The sequence below is a fragment of the Sceloporus occidentalis genome, unplaced genomic scaffold (assembly GCF_023333645.1).
Source record: "Sceloporus occidentalis isolate IW3139 unplaced genomic scaffold, rSceOcc1.0.p SCAF_187, whole genome shotgun sequence".
Classification (NCBI taxonomy): Eukaryota; Metazoa; Chordata; class Lepidosauria; order Squamata; family Phrynosomatidae; genus Sceloporus; species Sceloporus occidentalis.
This window is the reverse complement of record NW_028317167.1, coordinates 285,280-297,835: the sequence shown is the minus strand read 5'-3', so window position 1 is coordinate 297,835 and position 12,556 is coordinate 285,280. Positions and strand designations below refer to the sequence as shown.

The 12,556-nt window shown below is 41.0% G+C and overlaps 1 protein-coding gene across 1 annotated transcript in view; it reads left to right on the top strand.

Moving 5' to 3' along the window:
• The window catches only part of LOC149278644 (collagen alpha-2(VI) chain-like), a 100,467-nt gene that overhangs the window by 45,239 nt on the left and 42,672 nt on the right, over positions 1–12,556 (top strand). The gene's annotated exons all lie outside the window — the stretch shown is intronic.

The window sequence follows — 12,556 nt, the reverse complement described above, 5'->3', positions numbered from 1 at the left end:
AGTAGACACCCCACGGGCATTTAATATGCCAGTATTTTAACTCTTTCCATGCGAGAATTGTTTTAAGCTAATATGCTAATTTTAGGACTTGCTCACAAAAATATTTTTTATATATATATTTTTTTTTGTCTTTTTTAAGTGGGAAATGATTTTTACATTTTACTAGTTTTTTACTATTTTTTTCTAATTATTATTAATTTTATTTTATTTTTTAATTTATTTTTACTAATCACACTGTGATTAGAAAGCTGGGTTCCATTGACTTGCATGGTGAATGCAGTACCTGTATTCAACCTGCAAGTGGAGCCAAAGTTCTCTAGATGGTCTGGACCATCTAGCGAACTTTTAAAATGTGTTGGTTCCTGATATAGGGCAGCGGCCATCTTGCTTGATTGCGAAGATCATCGGCAGCTGCGGCTGTGACCGCTCTCCGGAGCGGTCACAGCCCATCGAAAGGTAAGTGTTTGGTGTCGCTGGATGCCTCCTGATCGAGGCATTCCAGCGACACCATTTAAGTTTAAGTTTAACGCTTTTAAAACGGGCGTCCGCCGCCATACAAAGTATGGCGGATGTTGACGCCCCGTGGAGGGGCCAGAGATGGCCCCTTCGTTCCGATCGCGGCGTTGCTGAATGCCTCGAGGTCGAGGCATTCAGCAACGTTTTTTGGGTGCAGAAAGCGAAAACAGATCGCTTTCTGCACCCGTTTAAAGACGTGCCGGTCCTGGCACGTCAATTGTCGTAAAGCACATGCTTTTCCGTGTCGTGCCAGGACCGGCAATTGTCGTTAAGGGGTTAAAAGAGATTAGATTACCTCGGGGAAGATGAGATCAGTGCCAAACCAGCATAACAATTCCCTTCCTGAAAACGCTTTCCCATCTCCTTGCCTGATTCTACAGTAATATTCTAATGAGGAAGAATAATTAAATTAATCCCGAGCAAATAATTACCAGCACAAGGTGTAAGGTGGTTAAAATTAAAACCATAACAATTTTTGAAAGCAATTTAAATAGTACCGTATTTGCTCGATTATAAGACGACCCTGATTATAAGACGACCCCCAAAATCTGAATATATAATTTAGAAAAAAAAGAAAAAGCCTGAATATAAGACGACCCTATAGGAAAAAAGTTTTACCAGTAAATGTTAATTCATCTAAACTATTTTTTTTTAATAAAAGCTATGATTGAGAAAAATATTTTGGTTTTATTTCCTTCTATTTTCCAACCTGCCCCCCAGATATGCACATCTGCCCCAGAAATGCCTTATACCCCCTATATGCCACTGTGCCCCACGATATGCCTTTTAACCCTCTAAATGCCACTGTGCCCCACGATATGCCTTTTAACCCTATATGCCACTGTGCCCCATGATATGCCTTTTGACCACCTATGTGCCACTCTGCCTCCAGAAATGCCTTATACCCCTATATGTTGCTCTGGCATTTAGAGGGTTAAAAGGCATATTATTGGGAAGAGTGGCATATAGGGAGGTTTAAGGCATTCAGGAGGCAGAGTGCCGTATAGAGGGTTAAAAAGGCATTTCTGGAGGCAGAGTGGCATTAAGGGGGTTAAAAGGCATTTTACAGAGCACTCTGCCTCCAGAAATGCCTTATGCCCCCCCATTTAACACTCCCCCCCCCCAAACTTACCAGTGCTTCTGTCTTCCCTGTCATGTAGCCGGGGCAGCGTTTAGATCCCACGCACTTACGCTGCAGCCGGAAGGAGGCGTGGCTAGCAGCGGGGGTTGTCTGCGTCCGGTGCGGGGAACTCTGATCTCTGACAGCCGGGGAAGGTCTGCGCGATGGACACAGACAACCCCCGCTGCTAGCCACGCCTCTTTCCTGCTGCAGCGGAAGTTGTCTACGCGAATCGCGTAGACATCTACCACGCTGCCCCAGCTACACACCGGGGACTCAGAAGGCGGGGGGGGGGGGGAGACAGGAGGATCCAGGTCCCCTGCAGCTGCGGGGGATCTGGATCTTAGTCATCTCATAGTCAGACCTATTTGAGGTCTGATTATAAGACGACCCCGATTATAATCGAGCAAATACGGTAACATTAAGAAGATCAATTGACTAGTGGTTTTGCAATTACTCTAAATAAATTCTAAAGCAGTTTCTTAAGGATGAAAGTATACCTCATGATAAAAAAATAATGCACATTAATTAATCATAATATTGAATTATCATCAGATGTAATGTAAGCACTACCTGGTGGCATATAGTTAAAGAACTCCAAGACCCAATTAGTGTCAATTTGCAGTGACTGATTTGTGAGTTAAAAGATTGAACTCAGTTATATCGCTATACGTTATGCAAAGAAGACTTGGCCTTATAGAAGGAGGAGCTCATAGATGGTTGCTTCTAGTAGCATTAAAAGGGTATATGGAAAAGGGAGCTTGTTTCACGACAAGGAAGTAATTAGTTAAGGTTTTGCTCAACATCTCACCAAGTACAACTGTGTTGCGGTTAAGCGGAATTGAAAAATTGTGCCTAATTAATTTACTGGTTTGAGATATTTATACAGGAAGTGACAATTGCAGAGGTAAATTGCGTCCCCGGACTGCTGGGAAGACTCTGTATTTGGAAGTACAATGTTTGTTAATGTATCCAGGGCGAATCACTGGACAGGGAAAAGAAAAAGAATAAGGCAGGTGATGGCCATAACTGATGGCTCAAAGACATATCAAAGTTCACAAGCACGTTTGTTTATCTAGATAAGTTAGATGCACTTTGAAAACAGGTGTTTTCCAAAGCATACACTAACCCACATAAATCATTCTCACACCATATATTCCTAGATACTCCTGCAAGAAAATAAAAAAAAAGGTGTAGTTAGTGTACATCTGGTGCCACACTACCACCCAATGGTGAAACTGTGCAAGTGTGCTTGCTTGTAGCCCCTTACATATATGTATAAACAAACAAAGTATCTCATTGTTAATTGTGTTCATTTTCTTAGAAATTTGTGAGTAATGCATGAAACCTAATATTTCACATTGCATTTATTATCATTTGACTTTACACTTTATAACTGCAATATGAGCTCTAATGCTATCAATCCCCTCAAGCTTAATTGTGTCTATGAATTATTAATCCAAAAACCCTGGGCTTATGCCTGTGGAAATTAGAACAGATGTTTGGTTTCACATCAATTTGATGCCAAACTGGGCAGAGTTTTTACTCTTCTATTATTTCTAATAATTGAGAGCAACAGCTGCCTTTGAGCATGCATGTCCTTATTTGATATATTCTTCATATTTGGCTGACAGCTAGAGAGGACATGTTTTAATGGTGCTTAACATGAAATTCACAATTTCACCCAATTACCAAAATATGATCTTTATTACTGTAACACGGTTGCTCTCCAATCCTGTAATGCCTTGCCACTCTTATGTTATGTAGTTTTTCATATGAGACCAGGAATGTTAGTGTTAAACATGGTCATTTAACATCTTGGAGATAAAAAGTGCCGTAAATCTGTGACTAGTGATTATTGCAAACTTTTACAGGTAGGTAAATTTGTATGTTTGCCCATCTGCCCGTTTTTTCTTAAACCCATGTATATTATCCCAGGGACAGATTTTCCCTGGTTCTAGACAATTTAGAGACAGCATTTTGTAATTTACAGCTCCACACAGCGATCAGCTATAACATTATGACAGGTGAAGTGAAAAAACACTGATAATCTCATCATGTCGGTGGGGGATAGTAGGCAGCAAGTGAACATTACATCCTAAAAGTTGATGTGTTAGAAGCAGGAAAATGAGCAAGCATAAGCATCTGAGCAACTTTGACAAGGGACAAATTGTGATGGATAGACGACTTGGTCAGAGGATCTCTTCAGCTCTTGTGGGGTGATCCCGGTCTGCTGTGGTCAGTGATCAAAAGTGGCCCAAGGAAGGAAAGGCAGTGAACCAGCGTTAGGGTCATGGGCGGCCAAGGCTCATTGATGCACTAGGGGAGCGAAGACTGGCCCATGTGGCCAAATCCAACAGACAAGCCACTGTAGCTCATATTGCTGAAAAAGTTAATACTGGTTCTGATAGAAAAGTGTAAGAACACACAATGCTTCCTGTCAGGGTACCCATGCTGACTCCTGTCCACTGACAAAAGTGCCTACAAAAAGCACATGAGCGTAAGAACTGGACCACAGAGCAATGGAAGAAGGTGGCTTGTCTGATAAATCATGGTTTTTTTTACAGTCTGATAAATCATGTTTTCTTTTACATGGCCGCGTGTTAATGTGTCGCTTACCTGGAGAACACATGGCACCAGGATGCACTATGGGAAGAAGGTAAGCCGGCGGAGACAATGTGATGCTTTGGGCAATATTCTGCCTGGAAAGCTTGGGTCATGCCATTCATGTGGATGTAACTTTGACATGTAATGGCTACCTAAGCATTGTTGCAGACCATGTACACCCTTTCATGGACATGGTGTTCCCTGATGGCATTGACGTCTTTAAGCAGGATAATGCATTACGCCTCTGCTCCTGGTGCACTTCCAAAAAAAGGTGGAGCTTCTGGGCACACCTTCTTCCCTGATTGAAGGAACTGGGGAGTTACAATAGGGGAGCTAGAATAATGCAAATAGGTTTGTGGAGAAAGAGAGATGCAGAAATGCTTCTCTTTCTCTACAAATCTATGCAAGAACATGTCTTGGGCAGCAAATTGCCGCCCACTGTCAAAGTGCCGCCTGGGTCCCATGGACCCACTGGGGCCCATGTAAGGGCCAGCCCTTATTGCAGAATGATCATTTGTATACACCATAAAAGCTATGTTGCACTTAAAATGGATCTAAATATTAAAGAGACACTTCAGCTATCATATGCACTTTCATGTGTATGATAGGTGCATGGCCCCTAAATATTTGTGTGGTCTGTTTTGCAAATGTACGGGGGATTCTGTAAAATCCCCCCAAATGCATTTGCCTCTGCCCCCCCCAGCTAATGTCCTGCAGGAGATGCATTTGGCCAAATGCATATCCCAGCATATGATGTACAGTCAGATCCTGCACTGGTTTTGTTGAACGCTGCATGCTGGGGTCTGTTTAGATCCCAGTGCACAGGTGTACTTTCCATTTGTTTCAATAAGAGCACTGTCCTGCCACTGGGCATGGTACTTTAATATAATAGAGGTGTTAGGGAGATTAGACTGTCCCTTTTCTCACTAGCAGAAACAGACCTCTTCCATTGTCTCTGATCATGTTGACCCATTGTGGGAGATTGCAGCATATAGTATACCTAGAATAAATACCGTACATATAACTATTTTATTAATTCTATCTGCCATTAAAAGCATCATATTCTGGTGCTCTCCAACAACAGGGACATGCATGCCCTAAGATAGGAACAATTAAGATAGCTCTGTGATGGCAGGTGCACCAACCTCCACCAAAATATAGCAGATGTTGAGGGGACCAAAGTTACATCTGCTAATGAAGTCTGGATCCAGGACAGCTGTCCTTGTTTCACATAGATAGTCTTGTCAGAAAGTAGGACTGAAAGTATCCAGCCAGAAAGAAAGATCATCTAAGTGTCGGTGTAATAATGTAGCACAAAGCACATTTAGCAGATAATGTGCTGCATGTTCACCATACAGTCTTGTCCAAAAAAATATCCTTTAGATATATATATATATAAAAAAAACTTGACCCTTGCAGCGTGGGGTGTCATTTTCCTCTGTATAAACCCTTCTATTTAAAATAGCACATTGCATGCACAGATTGCAAAAGCATACCTTAGAGGAGGGGTGCAGAGAGAGTATAGCTGAGGTCCCTGGTAAGGTGTATGGAGACAGTATGCCTGCAGGAGGGGGAGTGTGCAGGAAAGTATGCTGGGGGAGGTGTTCCACTTTACCAATTTAGAAAATTGGTGGTTTGTTTCATTACATATTGAAGAGGTATGCCTGGTCATAGATATCTCACAATATACCAGTGATTTTGGACTTCATGTTACATTCCGTCTATATTATGTGGGAGAGTTATGAGAACATAGGGCATTCCTCCATGAAACACCTTTGGCTTTGTTCACTAAGAAGTCAAGTGGTCAGTTGAGTTACAACTCGATATTAGTCTCAAGCCCTTGCATGTCAACATTCACAACATAACTTTAGCATACCCACTAAATATTTGTAATCTCATTTGACCAGGGCCCTTCTCACCTGTGTAACTGTTATGTTATATACTACTTGTCATGTCCTATTTACCCATTGTACAGCACAGCGGAATATGATGGAGCTATATATAACAATAAATAATAATCATAATAATAGTTGTATATTAGTGAATATGCAAGTTGTTTTGTGAGTATCTACATGTGAGGGCTTGAGACTAATGTCGAGTTAACTCAACTAACCACTACTTCTATTCCTATCCCCTACTCAGTGATGTGGAGATTAATTTTTAGTGATACACCCTATGGGAGGCACAAGCTCATTGTGTGGCTCACCTACCATCCCGGTGGCATTTTAAAACCTTTGGGGCATCTAAGCCCTGTGCCCCCCACCCCCCATCCTGTTAGGTGGGGAGGTTAAATTGCACAAGACTTCCCTGAAACAGAAAAGTTGGAGTTTACTGATGAACATGGAGACTTTCTCTGTGGACAAGAGAAAGGGGTATATTTTTCATAGACTGATTACCAGCTTCTCTAAGCATAAAACAAGTAAAATGAAGATCTCATTGCACATGGAGAGGGTGGCCTAATATGGCTTACTACCATGATTACCAACGATAGTAAAAAACACTAAAGGTGCCAGCATGCTGCTCTCTATTATGAGAGCAGATGGCTGGCATGTTAGAAAATACCCTACTCTCAGTTACTATGCAGGAATTAGGAATTGTGAGGTTACAGGTGCCCTCCTGTATAAAAAGCCCCTCCACTCCAAAAAAATAAGAAAATAATGAGAACACATATAATTATTTATGTAAGTTAATTTAATTTTAAAAATGAGTTGATTATCTTTTGTTGATCACAACTCCCATTACTGGAAAATCACTGTCCACTGCCAAAGAAACAAAAATAATTAAATCTGTACCTCCAAATGGTAGGATGATGTATTGTATCCTCCATTGATTTGAATTGGCCTCATTCAGGTCATGGGCTCACATGTCATCATCATGACCTAATATCCCACATTTGGAGATGGTTGATTTCGGGTGGCAGCTGTAAGCAAAATATACTGGGAAAGTATTTTATTTAATTTTATTTAACTTTGTCTTCAATTCCACCTATTTTTTACATCTTGTAGGTATATCGCTTTTCTTTATCACACCTTTTCCTTTTCTAATATCCAACATGCAAGGAACTTATGTGTTAATGAGTTGTTTGGTCTTCTCTACTCACATCAACACTGCTGCAGTTGAGGACATGTACGTCAAGATATAAACTTTAGTAAATTTGCAGTTTTTTTACTTTAGTACAAACTGTTAGTTTGCTAGATGACTTTTCCCATTGTATACCAAGAAACATACATTGCTTATGTTAATTTGGAAACACCACTGCACATGTTTTTTAGTATACTGAACTATAAGCTGTAGTATTTTATTAATTTTAATAAAGTAAGTTGCATGCTTATAAAAACACCCAAGAATAATGGTCAATGTTTCAACCAAACTTTGAAGTCTAAAAAGTATCTTTTTATATGATACGTAGCATTGGGTCTGCAAAAATGTAAATATTTATTGTATACAAGAAATCTTTTTTTTTAATTTTTTTTTTCAAGAGGAGGCAAACCAGAATACGTGGTATGTATTAAGCTGTTCAAGTCCAGGCAGGTAGTAAAGGCAGGCGCATACCAAAAAAGATCATTGAAAAGATCAACTTTCTTCAGGTGTTCACAAAGAATGCATCTATTAACTGTGTTTTAGCAGAACTAACTTGTAGCTTAATGCTTTGATGCAGCTGAGCAACTTTCAGACAAGGTAGGAAATCTTCAAATGTTTTCTAAAAAAAATACTTTGGAATACATCTGTAGAATAGAGGATGCAGAACATAAAACCAATCAGTTACAGGGCTAGAGAAATTTAACATATAAACACAAAGAAACACTGCAGTGAGATCAATGTATATGCACATATATTTGCTCTAAATTCTGAAGATTTGCCACAGTTCACAAAGTATATTTATTTTGGAGAATTTATGATAAGTTTACATGACTAAAAGCCACTTTCAACTAAATAATACACAATTGGATTGTTAAACTGTTTTGGACAGACTATAACAATTTCCAAGATCTCTTTATATTTTGTAGTACACTATAAAGAGACAGAGACTCCTTAACTGCTTACCTAAGGCACTGCTGCCTAGCACTAAAGGTGTTAAAGCTCTAAGTGGGTGGCATTCAGGCAGAAATGTGTAATTTAGAGCACCTAGTAGGCAGTGTTTTTATTCTAGTTCATAACTTTATGTAAAAATCATAAAAAATAGGAAGAATTGGCTTACGTCTTTCTGCATCAGGGGTTCAGCTGTGTTTTCTAGGATGCAGAATTGTCATATATTGCTCGTCAGCACAGGTAAAGTGTTACCCTACAGTATGTGGGATGTATAACTAAGTAATTGGTTCCTTTCCATGAGTTTATATATCCCACATACTGTAAGGCAACATTTTCCAGTGCTGGTCAGCAATATGCGAAAAATGATATGTGTCCAGGAACACATGGCTGATGTGGGACAACAGGTACTATTCCGGGCACATTCTTTCCACTGGGAGGCAAGGCCATTTTTCAGCTTTGCTATTGTTAGCTTTAGGTGACCATCTTAAGAACAGCTTACACTTTACCTAGGGAAAGTTAGCTATTCATAGATAGCTAGCCTAAGAAAACCATTGTATCACATGCTATAATGCTTTAAAAAACATTATTTCTCCATACATGTCTACAGGGGAGGGCTGGCAGCCTAAGGTCTGGGGGGCAAGTCTAGTCAAGTGGCCCATTGCACCACCGAATCAGTACACCATCCATGCCCATCTTTTCCTGATTTTCTAATGCATATTGATGTAATGTGATGGGACTGGGAGTAAAAAAAAATGTGTAATACTTTAAAAAACAGCTAATCTTTGTAAAATAATTAAATTTAAATATGGAAAAATTGGACCCTAGGCATTTCCTTGGGCCCCTGCCTGTAATCATCCCCAGAGTCCCTTTGTACCTCATTCACTAAGCCACACCTCTGTTTTACTTACTCCCTGTAGTTCAGGTATAGATCAAATAAACAACACATGTAAACAGCACGTGCATGTATAGATCAACTGAATAAGAAATACAAATCCTGTATTTGCAGGTATACATAAATAATGTATGGAAACATAGCATAGCAGATAAAGATCAACAGAATAACACAAAAAAACAGCTTTGCAGGTACAGATCAACTGGAAATCACATAACAACTAAGCATTAAAGGTATAGATAAACCCCCTAAATTACAGGCATAGATCACAGGATGCACACCCCCAAAGCCAGCCCTGGTGTCCACACTGCCCACATTGAACCCGACCAGCACCAAGATAACATTAACAAATTACAGTCCAGAGTGAGCCAATTTTGTCCCCAAACAGCCCAGCGTGAGCCAATTTTGTCCCTAAACAGCCCGCCCTGACACCAGGACAGGCTCTGCCACACCGACACCCAGACACACACACCAGGACAGGCTCTGCCACACCGACACCCAAACACACACCAGGACAGGTCCTGCCACACAGACAGCCAAGCACACAGACACCAGGACAGGCTCTGCCACATCAACACCCAAACACACACCAGGACAGGCTCTGCCACACCGACACCCAAACACACACACACACACACACACACACACACACATACACACACACACACACACACCAGGACAGGCTCTGCCACACTGACATCCAAACACACACACAAACCAGGACAGGCTCTGCCACAGCTACACCCAAACACACACACACACCAGGACAGGCTCTGCGACACTGACACCCACATCCAAAATGCTTTCCACACTGGTTTGCTGTTTGTTTTTCCCCCTTGTGTATTTATGCCCCAGCCACCCCCCGTTTGGTTTTAATGTATTTCCCCCCACACCCTTATGTATTGCCCCATGTGGGATTGTGCCCTCAGCCAGCCCCCTTTGTACATTATGCCCCTTATGTATTGTCCCATGTGGATTTGTGCCCCCAGCCAGCCCCCTTTGTACATTATGCCCCAACACTTCTGTGTATTGATTTATGTGATGTCCCCAGCCAGCCCCCCTCCCTTGTGTATTGATGCCCCCTTTGCATTGTTAATGTCAATAATGTAGAACCCAGCCACCCACCCCCCACCTTTGTGTATTGATTTATGTGGTGCCCCAACCACCCTGTTATGTACCTATACCCCCTAGCCACCCCCATTTTGCATTTAATTGTTGTCCCAATGAGGCCCCCCTTTTGAATATGGCTCCCCTTCCGCCCATTACCCCAACTATTTTTTATTTTTTTTAATACTTACGTTTTTGCTGCCATCCTTCACTGCTGCTCTCCTACAACGTGCTCTTCTAGCTGTCACGAGGAGCTGTTCCGTGTGACTCCGCCCCCTTGAGCGGCCCATCACATTGACGATGTGACGTGCCACTCAAGGGGGCGGAGTCACACGGAACAGGACACTGGGCGGCACTGTGCAGGCACGCTGGCCGCTTACTGATTTTAAAGTGGCTGCATGGCATCTCGGTGTGCCGGTCAGTTCGGCCGGCCCACCACGGATGCTGCGGGCATTAAAGACGACCCTGGCGTGGCCGAATAGTCCATTTAAATGGGCGGCCGTTTAATGTTGATTCAGGGCGGCCTGGGGGGCAATTGCCTGCCCACCCCTGCATGTCAAACAAACTAGTAAAAATAACAAAACACAACATATAGGACATTAGGTCAGGAGGCAAATTCTATTTACATACAATATTTTTTTAAGCAAAATTCAAGGTACAAGTATTTTTTGGCTGCGTAAGGCAGTGAGTTTAATCCCCTATATTAATCTCTCTTATTTATCTTATCAAATGTCGTGTCTTTTTTTTTACAAAATAATGTGTGTGTATATGATGGCGCTACATAAAACAATAATACAGTATACCGTATATGAAGATTTATATATAAATGCACCTATATATATATATATATATATATATATAGAGGTGCATTGTGAGTTTGCAGGTGAACATTTTACATCTCACTGGCTTTAGTATGCGTTACAAACTGTGGTACAATGTAGCAGGCTGGGTGGGATTGGATTTGGGAGGATGAGATGTTGAATTAGGAAGTGCTATGCTGGCAGAAGATAACAGAAAAGTACCTGAGCAGCTAACCCAGTGAAATTAATTGGTCCTGCATGACACATGCAAACTCCAAGTTTAGAGAATTCAGTACAAATACTACAGCATCTCTTAAAAGAAAGGGAGACTTTGTGGTATGTTTACTAAACTGCATAAGACCCATAGTAAATAGACTTGTGCACTCGGATTTGTACGAACATAATTTTTTACAAAGTTTGACAGTTTAGTGTGTTCGTACAAATCGTTGATAATAAGGAGGGTCCCAAATGAGACAAAGGAAAACAAATGCCAAAATCACTGAAATTTTGTTAAAATTCGCCAATTCATTTGTCACATTTTGGCGGTATTGCAAGCCATTTGGCGCCATTACAACCTGTTGAGGTAGAGTGTAGGAGGGTACATATACATGACTGAATACATAAATGAATAGCCTAAAAGAAACGAGGGGGGGTCTCATTGATGGCTATGGCTGTGATTGATGGATCCAACAAGCTGTGGATTTTTTTTCCTTACTTTTTTTCGCTCTGGCCAATTAGCATTTTCAAGGGGAAGGGACAAGCATTTTATATATTTGTGTGTGCTAACGCCATTTTAACTAGTCAGTAGCAGCCATAGACTGGTGGGAGTTGAGAGTGTGAGTCAGTTACAGTAACAGACAGTGTTGAAGCAGAGATTTACTGGGGTGAGGTGGATTGGAGTAGTTTATAGTGTTAGTTCATTACTGATATATGGGGACTGCAGCTGACTTTATGTTTAATTTTTTTATCTAATAATTGATTAATTTTTACTTGGGTTTAACCCCTTCAGGGGTTCCGTGCACGTGATCGCTTTGAAGCGAATCGCGAGCACGGAATTAAAATATTTAAATAAAACTGCGGTTTTCAAGGGAAGACGCAGTACAAGGACACCGGTCCTGAAGGGGTTAAGCCAGTTGCACCAGCAACCAGCAAAACCTCTAATTGTTGGACAACACAAACTAATAATTAATTGATAATCAAATATAGGTGACAAATTAGACAGGGCAGGGTATGAATGCACACAGCATGTTTTAGTGCTTGAAATACTGTTCCAGAATTGGATTTAAGACAGCAGCGCATATACACTACCAGCAAAACCTCTAGTTTGTGAACAACACAAAACAATTATTATATTCATTGCTATTGGTGACAAAATTGGGTACTTGACTGGGCCTGGGACTGTGTTTTAGTTCTTAAAATACTGTTCCCAAAACCTCTTTTGTGGACAACACAAAACAATTATATTAATTGATAAATAATGGTGAC